At 43.0% G+C, this 17,193-nt stretch overlaps 1 protein-coding gene across 2 annotated transcripts in view; it reads left to right on the top strand.

Annotated features, from left to right (window-relative positions):
• The first annotated feature begins 8,633 nt into the window (after positions 1-8,633).
• snap25a (synaptosome associated protein 25a) overlaps positions 8,634-17,193 on the top strand; it is a 34,633-nt gene continuing 26,073 nt past the window's right edge. The window contains exon 1 of one of the 2 annotated variants that reach the window (XM_029253071.1): positions 8,634-8,799. The gene's annotated coding sequence lies outside the window, so the exon portion shown is untranslated. The remainder of the gene's footprint in view (positions 8,800-17,193) is intronic. The other variant, XM_018735241.2, reaches the window with a different exon arrangement.

The raw sequence follows: 17,193 nt of genomic DNA on the forward strand, positions 1-17,193 counted from the left end.
TGTGTTTACTGCTGAGTTGAAGGATATTTTCTGCCAAGTGGAGGGGAGGGGGGAGGACTTGAGGTTTTGGGCTAAATCAGAATGTGATTAGGACTTTTTAGTGAGTACAACGCTATTCAATCTGTTTATTTTTCATTTCATTTATCCCTCTGCATTGAAAGAGTACTGTTTTTTCTAATGGTATCGGTTCAGGTTCTAATTTAGACAAAGGAATTAAAGCCATAAACCTTCCAAACAAATAAAACATCCTGAATAGGAAACCAGACAAGAAAGTATTTCAGTTTTTCTTTGGGCTACTTTATAACTATCCTGTTCTGTGAGGATGCTGTTAGACATACTGTATGTTGGTATATTCTATTCCTCCTTATAATATAGTCTTTATGAAAGTTATGAAAGCTGTCAGTGGGACGTTTCTTTTAAGGTGAGGTAAAATGACCCAAATGCTGCAGTGTCAAGTAACTTGATTTAAAAGACTTGTTTCCACTATATCGGGTTAATTAGAACTGCATAATGTCAGAAGATGCTGTGCTGGGAAGTGTGTGCCTATATGAATGGCAAGCGGGAGTGAGTACTCGGCATCGGAGCACGGATTATTGACCCACGGGGAAACGTGGCAGCAATAACAACTGCGCTCTACCTTAGCAGTGCCTTAAATGCCACTCATTGTGCGTGTTCAGTTGTGGGCACTTCCTTTTTGGTTTATGCATGTGTGGTCATGTGTGTTCATTCCTTCATTTCAGTTTCTGCATCCCTGACTGAGTGTTTGTTAAAATATTCCAGAGAACACCTATTTAAAAGATTAACCCTCTAGTCTATTAAATATACCGGGAACTATTTTCCCAGATATTTTCAGTGCTTCATATTTTTCAATCAGCTGGACAGCTGGGAAAGTTATATTATATCCCTGGTGCCATAATTTTAGTTTTTTGAGCCAACGGCTGTATCGTCCTGCACAAATAAAACACAGCCTGTTCTGGTCCTCCATGTGCTGCAGCGACATGCTTTCACGGCACCCTAAAGCCTGCTGCCTCCATGTGAATCTCAGTTTTCTGCCTCACTAAGCCACCCCCGCCCCCCCCAACAGGGCCGTGCTCTCATTTCTCTGTGCCCCAGGACGGCATGCCGACGGACTACCAGAGAGGGGGGCATTAGTGCTGTGTGTCCTTTGCTTGAACAAGACCATGGCCTTCGCAGGGGGCAGTGGCTTACACTGTTTACAGTCCTATTCAGTAAAGTGGGTCTGATTTACAACCACCCATAGCTGTTATTCTATGTGTCCATTCCTGAACTCCCCCACACATATGTAATGTATGTGTACAAGATCTCATTGGCATGGTGGTGTACGGAGTAACGCTGGTAAGCTACAGATCCTCAGCTGCTCAGTTGGACGTAGGTTTGAATCTTGCTCAGGATGTGTGGAGTTCGCACCTTCTCTCCGTGTTCACAACCCGAAGAGATATGTGGAATAAGACGGTGGTAAACCACCTGTATACCCTCCCTTCCTATGAAAACTACATGAGTGATAGTTATGGGGCAACTTTGACATCACTGCACTTATGCTATCTGACGAGATATTATATTGTCAGGTTGAAGCTGATGTTACATCTAAGGCCGCCAACTCCAAATACTTATTGAATTTTACTTCTGTTTATGTTATATCACTGGTTAGGTTATGATATTTTGATAAGTCACCGCCACACAGTTTTAGTGCACTAAAACAAAAGAGAATGCATACCTGTTCAGTATTTCCACACAGAAAAACAAGTAGCTGCCAAAAAGACCCAGACTGCATCATATTTCTTAGTGCCCCGCTGCAAGACGCTCACAGAAAGAAAGGTCCCTGCAGGAAGTTTTTAGTTCAAGCGTGGTAAAAGGAATCGTCACATGGTCCAGTCACTCTTCCTTACAGACTGGCAGGCAACATCTCACTATGAGCCGCACTGATGTTGGCTGCTTGTCATCCACTGAGCATGTATACATCCCTCATTCCACAGACCAGATGCATACCGGTCAAGTGGATGCTAGAGAACATATCCTTGCGATGCCCAGCAGGCCTCTGCTTGCATGCAATATTCTCTATGAGTACTCATTGGATGTGTTTAGTGAACAAATGATATACTAAAGGAATACAACAAACTCAGCCACTTAGTGCTTTGCCCCTTAGGTACAAACATGTATAAACTGCGCATATGGTGGCACATAATGCACACAAATGGATTCCCATAACAGTGACTCCTCTCTTCTTGACAGTCTACCCCTAAGGAAATGTTATATTTCCATCCAGGCGACCCCCACTCCCACACCGACTGTACTCTGTGCCTTCCCCACCCAGCTCTCTGCACTAAATTTGATAGACCCTTCCTATGAGAAGCAGCAGTTTATTTCCCTCTTTTCCCACTACCCATGACAGCGGTCTTGGCTTGCCCACCCCAACAATGGCTGTTGACAAAGCCTCTAGGCACATGTCTCAGCCCCAATAAGTTGAACAAAAGAGGAGCCACAAGGAAATTCCTCAGCTCTTCAGATACTGTATATTATGTGATGGTCAGTGGTCTAACCTTGGGCTGGAGGCAGAAGGTACAGGATCGACAGCTCTCAAGGAGCCACTCTTGCCCTAAGTGACAGCTGTATACACTAAAGGGTAATAAGAAAGGCTATTAAAGGCAGCTGGCCAGAGAACTTTTGGGGATGACTGGTTTTGACAGGAAAGGGTGGTTTTGGAGAGTTTGAATGGTTTTGTTGCTGTTCACCTGAAAGGGGGGACTTCGTTTTGGTGCCTTTGCTTTATAATAAACCTCTTTTTGTTTCAAGTCCTCCTGTCCTGTGCCTTGGACCTGCCCATGTGGATGCTCAACATAGATGGCATAACAAACCTAAGAAGAAAAAAATATGGTCTTCATAAGTGCAAATGAAGATAATGGAATTAATGCAAGTCATTTCAGTTGTTAACGGGAAAGATTGTGCCAAGAGACCATATAAGAGTCAGTCAACCTCAGACATGCCGTAGTCCAGCTAATCCAGTCCTTACGTTATCAGCACATTCGACATTTCTTCCTGTACTTGCCAGCAAGATTTCCTACACACTAAACTGGAGTTACACACCAGCTGATGTCAGTAGCATCGTTACAGCAAAATGTTTATATCACATAATGAACTTTTATCGGTATGTCTTTGAAATTTTTCCTATGACTACAATGCTATGCACCTGGTTTAGTGTCACTTGTCAGTCTAACACATCATGAAGACATCTGAGTCATCATGGCCCAGACTTTGAGCATGTACCCAGGGTAACACTGTGTCTAGACATGCTAGGGCCTGCATCTCTGCGTGTAGTCGTACCCTGGCAAACAGGGTAAATGCTTGTGCTACAAGCACATGTAAATAAGCCAGAAATAACAGTCAATAACAAAAAAGTGCTTTAAGAAGTCCATAAGAGAAAAGTAACTGTCCTTAAAATAATCGCCTTTGATATTCAAATAAGCTATTGCATATTATGATGACCACAGGATGAACCCTGAGAAGTAAAGACAACCATGCATATGAAGACCCTTGATTATGAAAATCTCCTTGGTTTTTTTACAAAGCTGCGTGAGGAGCAGCAGACACTTGTTTTGGTTTAGGGTAGGATTTGCTGAGTCACAACCACTGCAAGAATCTGTCTCTGCTGCATGCTCCCCCCCCTCCATCCCTCCATGCCTCCCTCTCTCCCTCTCTCCCTCCCTCCCTCGCTCTCACTGATCGCACTCCAGCAGCACAACCCCCACCTCCGCCCCCACCTCAGGTGCCTCATCCCCTCCTCCACATGCACGTGTTTGCATCTTGCACACGCCAGTTTATGAGTCCTGTTTAATACCCGTGCTTCTCACTGCACATTTATTTTTCTTTTTCTCACTCATCTGACGACAGGTCAGCTCAGCAGGCGTATTTGCTTTTGCGGTTCATATCAATCCCCTGTTTCAAAGAGTAAACAGTTATTATTCCTCTAACTCGCTCGTCTAGTGAGGTGTGTTTGCATTTAGGACACACGCGTTTTCTGCTGTTTGAACGGGCATCTGTTAAACAGCAAACAGCTGCTCCCCAGGCTGCCTGGCGGTTACAGTTCCACAATCACACCTTGTTCCATTATGTGGCCCAGTGCTGAATCTGTGCCTTTCTCTGGAGATGCAGTGTATTCCGACTGATGAGGGCTGAGCTGAGGATGAACCGAGCCAGTGTGCTGACAAACAGCGTGTCCATTCACAGCCTTGTAAACACGCTCTGCCTTCAGCCCTTGTTTGGGACATAGATTTCCCATCATCCCACAGCTTTAACTCCCTCCTCTGTGCACTGGAACAAAGGATAACGTAACAACAAGGCTCTTGTACTTCACAGCGACTGCTCCGTGCTTGTAAGCACAGACTTTTGTCCAGTTTTCTCAGCTTCTCAAAGGTGCGTCACCTGACTGGATGCATCTACTGTGGATCTGACATTCTAATGAGAGGAGCAACGACATGGTTAAAGACAGCGGCAGATGAGGAAAAAAAACAATAACCTTGCAGCCGGTAAAATATTTCATTGATTCAGTCAACTGCTTTGGGCGGCCCCCGGAGTATGCTAGGTAAATGCCGAAAAAGAATGCATGTTAGAAATGATAGAGAAGATTAGTGGTGTTCACAGCTCAGGTTGTTGATTCAGATGTTCAGGTGTTCGCCAAGCTTGGCAATTTGATTGCAAGCGCTTCGTCACCAGTCGAGGTGACATCACAACGTTTGCAATCCAAATGCCGAGGTCGGCGAACACCTGAACATCTGAAGAATGCATGTCCGCTGCATGATCAGAGTTTATCCGCCAATTAAGTTTAGGACAGAAACAAAAGGTGCAGCAAGGTGTAAAATCAAGAGCGTGGCTTTCCTCTGCTTAGGCCAGTCATAAACTGCATACAGCATCAAAGAAACACCAAGATAAGGTAACACTGGAGCCAGAATATTAAAACAAAGAGGTAAATACACACACACACACACACAGACTTTCTGAACCACTTGTCCCCTACAGTGTCGCATGGAACCGGAGCCTACCTGGCAACACAGGGCGTGAGGATGGAGGGGGAGGGGACACACCTAGGACAGGATGCCAGTCCGTCGCAAGGCACCCCAAGCGGGACTCAAACCCCAGACCCACTGGAAAACAGGACCCGGTCCAACCCACTGCGCCACCGCACCCCCTAAGAGGTAAATAATGAGAGACAAATAAGGATGTGGTGTTCTGGCAGAAAGGGGGATGTGCAGTGGCGCAGTGGGTTGGACCACAGTCCTGCTCTCCGACGGGTTTGGGGTTCGAGTCCTGCTTGGGGTGCCTTGCGATGGACTGGCGTCCCGTCCTGGGTGTGTCCCCTCCCCCTCCGGCCTTACGCCCTGTGTTACCAGGTAGGCTCCGGTTCCCCGCAACCCTATATGGGACAAGCGGTTCAGAAGATGTGTGTGTGTGTGTGTGTGTGTGTGTGTGTGTGTGTGTGTGTGTGTGTGTTCTGGCAGAGGCATTAATTTAAGCACACCACAAAAAAAACTTTTCCAGAGTTTACCACACATTACATACATTTATTTAGCTTTTCTCCAAAGCGACTTCCAATTAACTCTATATAGTGTTATCAGCCTGAACACCTTAGTCACCAAGGTGTATTACACTGCCAGATACACTACTTACAATGGGTCACTCATTCATACATCAGTGAAACACACTCGCTGTCACTCACACACTGTGGGTGAACCTGAACAGCATGTCTTTGGACTGTGGGAGGAAACCAGAGCACCCAGAGGAAACCCACGCAGACACGGGGAGAACATGCAAACTCCACACAGACTGAGCAAGGATTGAACCCATGTCCTGTAGTACCACCCAGGTGGTTTGAGACAACAGCGCCACTCACTGTACCACCGTGCCGCCCGCACGCAACCTGGAAGGGGCTGGTTTGAAAACCCAGGGGCCCTGTGGTTGGTGCTTAATTTCCATTTCTTCAGTGAAATGTCCAGCTCTGAAAGTGTAAGCTGCTTTCTATAAACAACAAGCAACAGAAAGCAAAAGCCGCCTTTTTTGTCACACTAAACAGCAAGACCGGGTAGTGGGGGGGCGTCTTTTTTTCACATGGCATAAATTAAGGTTCTACAGCTACTGCAAGTCCTGTGCCGTAAGAAATGAAAGGTTACTAATTTGCTTGAACGTAAATATGTAATTTAATCGGAACACGTGTAGATAACCGTGCTCTTGTTGTATAACTCATAAGAAAACAGCTGTGTAATTAGCTGCAAATTGCATGGTTTGCGGGATCAAACTGGGAATCTTCATGGGTCTTGTGCCTGAGATCTTCCTCGGGTTCGGCAGCACTCCGGGACATCAGCGCATCGCAGCGGGCTCCTTGTAGCTCGAATGCCCGTTTCCGTTTCTAGCATGTGCTGTGTATGTGTGGTCGAGTGTTCAAATCACACTACACAGTGCGATTTAGACCAGTGAGGACATGTTCAATCATCACATTAGTGCTCACTTGACAGAAGTGTAGAAAAAAGCACGGAATACATAAGAGAGTTATTCTGCTCTAACCACAAGTGACAAGTGTTATATATAGCACTAAGCAACACAAGGGAGCTGTCAACAACGACTTTCGAGCATACACTGTTTAACGACATAAATACACTGTAGCAAGAAATAATTTGTCAGCTCCTTTGGAATTATCTGGATTTCTGTATTAATTATAAAATGTTGTCTTATCTTCAGGTAGGGTACCATAATAGATAGACAAGCAAACACACACACACACACACACACACACTTGCCCCAAGCAGGGTCATGGCAAGCCAGAGCCTAACCCGGCAGCACAGGGCGTAGGGCTGGAGGGGGAGGGGACACACCCAGGACGGGACGCCAGTCCGTCACAAGGCACCCCAAGCAGGACTCGAACCCTGGACCTGCCAGAGAGCAGGACTCAGTCAAGCCCGCTGCACCACCGCACCCCCCTAGACAAACACACTCTGTTTGAACTAATAACACACAGACAATCGTACACCTTCTTGTCAGTGCTGAATACATCATTCAAACATTCATAGGCCAGGTTCGAAAAAGTATGTGAACCCTTGTGTTTCATAACTCATAGAACTCGCAGAACCTTCAGCAGTAATAACCTCCATCTAGCGACTCCTGCAACTGCTGATCAGACTTGCACAATGACTTGGAGGAATTTTGGACTATTCCACCTAACAAAACTGATTTAGTTCCTTGATGTTTCCAGCATTCTTTGCATGAAAGGCAATTTGTTTATTCATTGTAATTAAAGGATTGTGCTGCATCCTGGCTCAGGAAATTCCAGATCAGAGCTGTATTTTCTGTCCACGTTTTACATTTCTCACATATTCTACAATTTTGTGTGCAGAGTCCCTTTTGACCTTTGCTGCATGCCAACAGCACTTTGGTCCAGTTGTTTTCCTGCCATAACTGTCTCATCCAACTCTGCCAGGCATCATTTTTCCATGCAAAGCTTTATTATTCTTTATATTCTACACATGGGTACATTTATTCTATATCCCCACATCCTAAATACACATTTTGTGCACATGAATTACACACACACACACATTTTCTGTGCCGCTTGTCCCATACGGGGTCGCGGGGAACCGGAGCCTAGCCGGTAACACAGGGCAGAAGGCTGGAGGGGGAGGGAACACACCCAGGATGGGACGCCAGTCCGTCGCAAGGCACCCCAAGCGGGACTCGAACCCCAGACCCACCAGAGAGCAGGACCTGGTCCAACCCACTGCGCCACCACGCCCCCCTTGCACATGAATTATTGTGCAAATATTATTTATTTGACACCTGTGTCCAGGGAGACTTACAAATAATAACAATAATCATCAATGATTATTATTATTGATGGGGGTGCAGTGGCGCAGTGGGTTGGACCGGGTCCTGCTCTCCGGTGGGTCTGAGGTTCAAATCCCGCTTGGGGTGCCTTGCGACAGACTGGCATCCTGTCCTGTGTGTATCCCCTCCCCCTCCAGCCTTTTGCCCTGTGTTGCCGGGTTAGGCTCTGGCTCCCCGCTACCCTGAATGGGACAAGCGGTTCAGACAATGTGTGTGTGTGTGTGTGTGTGTGTGTGTGTGTGTGTGTATCATTAATGATCAGTACATACATAAGCAAATAATACTCACTCAAATATTCAGCTTTATGGAGAGTAGTACATTTATACAGCAGGATATTCTTACTCTATCTGGGTGAAATACCTTGATCAAGGATAGGACAGAAGGAGTGGGATTTAAGCCAAGGATTTGCACTTTAAGTTTAGGCTACAGCCCTAACCTCTACTTGTGCATAACATCTACAAAGGATCTGCGTAAAAATAAAAAAAAAAATACAAAAACACTGATTTTGTGCTCCTTCACACAGTCGCCTGAAAAGCTATTTTGTTGCAGCACAAATGCACGACTGACATGATTCCCCCTCAGCCTCAGGCAGCTGTCCTTGTTGTTGATTTTATAAAACAAAAAGGAACACGGTCGTCTGCAGTCTCTACGTGAGCAGATGATGATGATGATGGCGATGATGATGATGATTCAAGCTCGCGCGCTGGCGCTCCTCCCCGAAACTGCTATTAAAAGCCGGTGACGTCAAAAGCGGCGGCCATCTTTGAGGACCATTCAGCAGGAACTGACGAGGCGTCGGCCACGCGCAGCTCCTTTGCAGCGACGCAGGGGGGGACGAACACGTCGGCTCGCAGCTCGAGGCGCGCAGACATCTCCTCTTCGGGACTGACCGCGAACCGCCGGGCGCCACAGCAGGTAGGATTAGGGACATTTCAGCGGCACACGGCGTATTTCCGTAAAAGGCTGCCTTACTTGTGAGCCGTGACTGCATCGTTCGTATTTTATCTGTGTACTGAATGCGCCATTAACGTTAAGAGGTTTAAAAAGGACACGCAGTCCTACGCCCCGGGGTTACGTTACATACGGGCGAAGTCCTTGAGAGCGCATTTACATGATAATGCGTGTTATTACGTATCAAGGCTGCGATATAAAGTCAGTGTTTTATATGCGCAGTTTGCATTTTTTTTTGTGGCTCGGAGTGCACCGTGAAGTACAGCAGCCGACGCGCCACGATCAATGCGCTGCGCGCGCTCTGCGTGCGGACTGCGGCGCGCTGGCTGAGGCACGCGCTCTGGGCGAAAAATGGGCGCTTCAGAACCGCGGACAGCGCTCTGCCGATACGAACCGCACACGTCGCGGACAGAGGGGCCTTTTTTATCCACAGACGCAAATTCGGGCATGTCTGTTACGCGGAAATGTGCCTTAAGTGCTGTTCGGCTCCACATGTCATGTATGTGTTTTTGTGTTTCCCGCATTTTCTCGGCGAGGCTTTTTAGATTTTGCGCAGGGCTGCACGCACGGCTCTTCCGGGGACTATAAATCTGGACTGTCCACTCATTTCACCCCCCCCCCCCCACCCCCACCACCTTCAGTGTGTAAAGTACGGCTCAAACACGGCTCAAACACGGCTCAAACACTGCTCTTCCACGATCGTCCCCAACGCGCACAGGTATGTTGGTTTAATCCGACTAATGAACGGAAAACGAAAACGAATCAATCAATGCGGTTGCGTGCGTTAAAAAGGAAATTAAGAAAGCAACGCACGCAGTGCCGGGAGAGGGAAGTTAGAAACAAAGACGACGGACGTGGTGTTGAATAGTCACATTCAGGAAGGTATGACACGCAAACTGCGACACAACGCAGTGCCGAAACGGAGGGAATGGGGGAGTGAGGCGGAGACAAATCCATCGAACTTAATAAATGTAGCAGAGCGCTATTCCGCGCGACAGGCAGGGAATGGCGCATGCAAGCAGATCCAGATGTGTCGAAATAGTCACAACCTGGCATATTTTTACCAGCCGGTGCCTATATATATAATTTATTACCAGTTATGTCTTGCGGAATGTGGATGGTGTTGCTGGGTAAGGTGGTTGCCTCGTGATGCCCGCAGAAAAAAGGGTAAAAGAATAGCGCGACCGCGCATAACTTCAGACAAAACCACCCCGACGGGTCTGTAATTTTCCTAGAAGATATTTATCTCTTTCTTAAAATCCTTTTTATACCAGACTCACTAGACGGGTTGAATGACATTTGTAAAAAACCTCCAGAAAAATTATTACACAACAAGCGCAGCTTTATTGTAGCGAAATATCGTAATGGAAAAGTGCGTATCCCATACGCACTGTAACCCCGTCCAGCCTATTTGCATTGGATGTGGACAATTATACATGAGGATTTAAAATGTTTATGATCAGCTTTTTTGGCTGCGGCAGAAGCTTAATACTTGGGTCGCACTCACCTCTGTCGGCTTATAAACCTATGCATTTTTAATGCAAAAATACCTAAAAGATATTATATGTAACTTTGACGATGCGCCACTGGCGCATTTCTCGGACTCTGGAACAGATGGGATTTTATGCACTTCTTTATATGTGTACGTGCCCCTTCGGTATAATAATGCATGAAAATGAGACATATTAATAGTGAAACTTATATAATATGGCTTTCCAAGTTCCTGATGCAGCAGTTGGACGTATGGGTGCCAGTGCTTCAAGGGAAGCCCTTGCTGGCTCTCTGTGAGTGGGAGAGACAGGCTCTGCTTTGGCAGGGATGTCACGTCTGTGAGCCTAATGCAGCTTATACCGGTTCTGCTGGGGATGATCAGTCAAGCTTTACCTGCTCGGGCCAGAACCCGTGACTCTCTGTGCCTGCTGCATACCTTGTAGGGGAGAGGGATCCAAGAGGCCAAATTTTTTATTATCATGGGTTCATATACTGATGCAATCGTAAATTTAATTTGGAGGGCCGGCGAGTGGAAATAGTAACATTTACACCCCATTATTTTACTGTTTACAAGTGACCATGCAGTTAATCGCACCAAGTGAGCCTTGATGATATAGCTGTGGTGAGGTTGGCTGTTTCCGAGCTTAAGTTCCTGTTTTAACAATATCTTCTCTCTACGGAACAAGGGATCACAGAGGGTGTTCAAGAGTCTTCTTTCTAGTGCCCCCTACAGCTGAATCATTTATTGTGTATCCAAGGGAAATTGAAAGATATTTTCCTTATGACTGGGTACTAAAATTGTTTGTGCCAAAAACAATGGAAATGTAAGGCTTGTTTTTTGAGTGGTTTATAATTTGGAGTAATTGTTTTTTGTTGAGCAGGGGGTGCAGTGGTGCAGTGGGTCTGACCACAGTCCTGCTCTCTGGTGGGTCTGGGGTTCGAGTCCCGCTGGGGGTGCCTTGCGATGGACTGGCGTCCCGTCCTCGGTGTGTCCCCTCCCCCTCCGGCCTTACGCCCTGTGTTACCGGGTTGGCTCCGGTTCCCCGTGACCCCATATGGGACAAGCGGTTCTGAAAATGTGTGTGTGTGTTTTTTGTTGATTACTTTTATACTGAGTGAAATATAATGTTATTTTACTGTTGGGTATTATATTTCATAAGATATCTCGTCAAATTAAGGAACTAGTGTTTCCAAACTGGAATCATCCTCACTGGCTAGTAAATTGTCCAAATAATCAAAGTAAACCGGATATTTGGCTATTATATATGTGATGTATTATATATGTACTATATATGTATAGCTAGCTAGGCATATTGTCAATTCTAGTTCTAGCCAGAAAAAAATATTTATTATTCATGTGATGTATTATATATGTACTATATATGTATAGCTAGCTAGGCATATTGTCAATTCTAGTTCTAGCCAGAAAAAAATATTTATTATTCATGTGAGAAAATGTGCTTATAGGTAGATAACACTCAGAGTTATTGACCATTTTAAAAGCCTCACAGCTTAACATTACGCTTGTTGCCCCTGTTGCAGTGAATGACGCACACAGCTGCTGCAGTACAGGGCTGAAAGCTATAAATTATTAAATTGTTAGTCCAGCATGGCTTTCACACTGAGATACATTTAAAAACCAGACGTTGCATTCAGTGTAGAAGTGCATTCCTCAGAATTGTTGGGCTACCATCATAGAATGTCAAGTTGGCTTTAGTAGCTGTTTATTTCCTCTTGGGCTGGAAACCAGTATAAACATTTTTTTTCTACATGTCTGCGGTGTGTGCTGGCAAAGCGTGTAGCGAACATAAAAAAAACGCCCTCATACCGCTCTCGTTTTTCACAGGTAAAAGGTCTGAATTGTAGCAGCGCTGCGGTCACGAGTGGAGACGTTGAAAGGCCACTTGTAGCAGATCTGTAACCGCTGCCGTTTTGTCGCAGAATGGATGCTCGTGCCAAGCTCATTATTATGATAAGAAGGCCAAGTACTATGTTAATGTACCCTGATTTTGCTCTGCAGCTAACACATTATGCAGCCTCTTTTTGTTGCTTGAATCTTTAGTGGAAATTCACAGGTTTTCCAGTCTGATTCTGATGGGTGAAACCATGAAATAAGGACATTCCTAGCGTCCCAAGCTACTCTGAAGTCGTTCACGGTTTTTTAATACCAGTGTTCTAACACATACAAATATTCTGAACAGTCCTACACTTGTGTCCAAAGTCATTTTTGTTTCTAGCCATATGTAACACGATCACAAAATTGTGCTACACTTGCTTACTTAGCCAATAACTAATCTATGCCTGCTTCCACTTATTTTTTGGTAATTAAAAGTCCTTTAATAAGAGCTTTTCAGAATTGTTAGCGTATTCATCTATTCTTTGTATTGAGAGATGGTTTCTTTTGGTCTTTGAAATGATGGCAACAGCCTTGTGTTGATATCATTGCATGTGGCACGTTTATACTTGCCAGAAGGACTGGATACACCCCCGTGTTCCTCACATCACCTTCGTGAATTGTCAAGTTCCTATTTATCCGGCTGCAGCCACAGATTGTCATGATAGTGTAACGTTAAATGCTATTCTGCTTTAGCAAAACTGCAAAAGCAAACGTGCACATTTAATCCGGGAATTTGACACGGGACTAACTGGACATGTACGCTCACAGAATTTGTTCATCTGTGGATGCGAAAGCTAACATCTGGCCATGGAAATTGTTAATGAAACATTTTTATGAAAAGATGATGCTGCGTGTTCCTGCATCTCTAATAAGTAATTAAGGTGAAGGCTTTGAGTGTACCATTTTAAAAAGTTTAGCTTGACGTGAGACACATCACCAATGTCTTGGTACAGTTATGCTGATTATTACCACTGTAAACTCAGGGGCATTTTGTAAGTCATGCTATTATTCTGAACTATTTAATACTCTTGCAAAACTATAATATAAACAGATATTTTGCAACATCCATAACTTGGATCTGCCTTTTACGTGGTAATATCATATGACTAGTACTGTATGTGAATAATAGCATTTATCTAACTTTCTTCAGAGTTTTGGTGCTCAGGCCTCAGTAGTGTTTAAAAGGTAAATTAATGCTTTTCAGCATTTTTTAGATTCACATCATTCAATGCTTTGGCCCATCTTTGGTCTTAAAATGTTAGCTCTGGGCATCTTTGCCTGACTTAAGGTTAGTTGTAATGCTCAGTGCATCTTTAGCCCCAGTCTCCAGACTAAACTGGTGTTTTCTTGAAGCAGTTTTTGTAAAATGATTTTTGAACATATGGTCAATTTAATATTAACAGAAGAAAAATAATAATTTAAAAATGAAGCAGCATTCACGACATAGAGCACTACAGCAGTGTCTCTACTGGGATTTAATCCTAACCCCATTTTGTTACCAGTTCTTTTTCTTAACCAGTGCCTTGCCATGTTTGTTTAAAATGCTCCTATTTTCCCACTTTTTCATAAATGCTTCTGAATTAAGCCACCTGCTTTCTACAAACTCTTTGGTTTATGATACATGTTATTTTCATTTTTATTTCAGGCTTTATGTGTGTAAAGCTAGGGAGGAGGTAAATTGATAATGATGCACACATTGGCCACGAAGTCTAATACTTAGACGAGATCACAGGATCAATTAGAACCAAATGACAAATGAAATAACAAAATAATTTCTAATTTCTCAGTGCTGAATCTAGGCATATTTCTTCTTTTCGTTTCATTTGTTTAACGGTGATAATAAACCTGTAGCAAAGAAGCATCCATTTTGTGAAAGCAACACTCAGTGTTGCTCCAAGGCTATAAAATCTGTTTGTGTGCTCAGCTAAAAATGGTACAAAGATCTGATAATGTCAAAAAGCAAAATGGAGAACAAAAACTAGTGAATAATATATTAAAGATAGTAGAAAGTGGGAAAAAAAATATTTGAAGTGCTTTTTTTCCTGTTCCAAATTTCAGCACAAAAATTCCATGCAAGTAGAAAAAATTTGGTGCGTGAAATCTTTTTTTTTTTTTAAATGTGCAGTAAGCAATCTGTTTTATGTACAATACAGAAGAATTCTTGTTAAATTGGGCTTATGTAAGTCAAAGAATACCTTCCGCTTAGTTAATTTGTGAATGTTTATCTGAGTACATTCATTTGAAAAGGTTCAGTGCATCTTTCTCATTTATGCCAGTGCTTCTCATAGGTTTTTGTGTATGATATCTTTCAACTTTTCATTTTTCAGTAATAAAAATAAGTAGAAGTGCGGTGCCCCAAGCCAACAGAAAAAAGAACCAGGATGCTTAGTTTGAAGTCAGCATTCACAAGAAGTTCCACGCAGACCTCACAGGGATAAAGAAGTCATTAAGCACTGTGTGCCCTCCTTTATGCTCATTTGTAAATATTTTTATAAGCATTGTTTGACTGGATTATGAGAAGTTCTCTGTCTGGTCTTTAGTTAATGTGCTGACTAAGGATCATCTGACTGAAAAAGTATGTAATGCAGCTGCTGGAAAACATTTGAAAACTGAAACATTTTTGATAGACAATACTTTTAAACGCACACTCGCTTCTCGTGTTAGTGTTACAAATTTTAGAATTTACAAGCGTTTCCCAGCGTGTTTGCTTACTCATTTTAATAGACATTTTCATCACCATTCTTTTTTTTTTAAAAAAAATTGGTCTGTTGCAGAGCGAAAGCCGCCTGCCTCTCTAGAACACACTCGGGCAGAAACACAATAGGAGCGTGAGTCACTAATAATGATATTGAACAGGAGATGGTGGATATGACACATTTTTATTTTCAGTAACTTTAAAAGAATTTTAAATATAATGTAGTTTTAAATTAATAAAAAAAAATAACATATATACTTCTGGGACACTGCAGACCACCTCAAAACCTGTACTTAACAAGGGGATATGACAGATTATTTCTTATTTTTATTAATTTAATATACCTTCATCTGAGATTTTGACTGAACCTAACCTATTATGAAGTCGATTGATAAATGTATTATTCACGTTCTATTAATTGCAGCTTAGTGGCAAAGGTGACTTGGAGTTACAAACAAATTGTGTAATAAACAGGCTTCTGGTCCCTGTTGTGTTTGTAAGTAGAGGACTCAGTGTACTGTGAATTAAATGGAGCACTCGGATACTTCAAAACAGATATGTGGAGCAGCATATTTTAGTTTAATGGCAATCTACATCCCTTTGAACATCATACTGCTTCTCCATGCTGGTGAGCGCTGCTGACAATGTACTACTCTGTGTACTTTATGCTCATAACCTCCATTCTCTTCGCTTTTACCTCTGCTGAAATATTCAGTGACTCACTAATGCCATCTTTGGAGAAGGCAAGCGGAAGTACCAAGCAGAAAAGTGGCCATCTTAGTGTTTTTGACTTCATAAATGAGTAACTGAATATACTATAATGACGGTGAATTTAAAAATAAAAATAAAAAAAACATTTATTATTTTGCTGAAGGGAAAGATTTTTCTGTTATTTCCCTTGCTGAACAAATGGCTTTGAAGCAGTTCACGTAGATGAGATGTTCTCACAGTTGGATACATAAACAACATGAGATAAGTACCTTTCTGGACAACAGGACCTCCCCTGTGACTTAAAATCCCAACAGCAGTCCATGCCAGAGATTTAAAAAAAAAAGATTTAGATTTGAGCAGCGTGTCCTTTCATCTAGTAAGCAGATCTATGTGTTTAAAATGAATTGGCCACTCTGATCTTCCCACTGCTTTGTCATAGCATGGCCATTTCAATTTGGTCATTCATATAAAAGTGGGGCTTTATTTACAGTTCAACATGCTGTTTGAAACAAGTGCTGATGTTTGTCTTCCTTCCCCACACTTGATGGTGGTCCCATGTTGTATCTTTAAGCCTTTGAAGGAGTGCTGTATTTTTTTTTAATGGTCTGATCAATTAGGCAGAACTTTCCAGAAGTGAAATAACAGACGTCGGCTCCTGTGCACGGAGACTGCAAAGGTCTGTAGGGAGCTCTCCACACCGTTTTGTTACTGCCACCCCACTAACATGTGCTATGCAAGAAATGGCATGATCTTCATTAAATTGAGCACAATAAGTCCTTGAAAAAAGCAGCATGTCGCAGAAATGGCAGCGTGAAGGCTGATTTTATACCGGCTGCTGTGACCCAGAGTGTTCAACGGCCACTTTTATAGTCTAAGAAATATCTACTGTGCTTTACACATGATAAGGAATACTGGATTATGTTACATTAATCTGGTAGTACCTTACTTTTCCTGATGGATTTATGTCATCCGCTGTATTGCAGATGTTTATGTTGATGCTCATACACAATTTTTAAATTCCTTTAAAATACAGCAGGTTTGTTCTCACTCTCTGTTGTCTTTCAGCTATTTCATTATTCTGTCCTGAAATTAAATTAAACTAGTTGTAAGCATCATTTTCCCCTAATAGTGTTTAAAAATACTGGGGAACATGTATAAGATTTGAACATGCATTAACATGTTCTTTTCTTTTACTTTTCCCCAATTTTTATTTTTATGTTGTGTGGTTGTGTAACTCTTTCAGATGAGACTGATCAAAGTGAGACATTCTGCATTTTCTAACCAGAATATGAAACAAATGAATACATGCAACCAAAAGATATAATGCTCATTAGTAATGATCATTTTCAAGCTACTTTATAATACCAGTATATTTCCTGTGAAGACTAATTTATTCAGAAATACTTCTTCTGTGAAGCACTGATTATTAAAGTGACGACACATCTGACCCCATAATAACAGACGGCAACTATCTGTACTTGTTGTGTGACAGCAATACGCTGAAGCAGTAATGGTATGGTTATTACGTAGCCGAATCAATAATGAATTGTACTTGTATGGGCAC

This window comes from Scleropages formosus, chromosome 1 (genome assembly GCF_900964775.1).
Source record: "Scleropages formosus chromosome 1, fSclFor1.1, whole genome shotgun sequence".
Lineage (NCBI taxonomy): Eukaryota > Metazoa > Chordata > Actinopteri > Osteoglossiformes > Osteoglossidae > Scleropages > Scleropages formosus.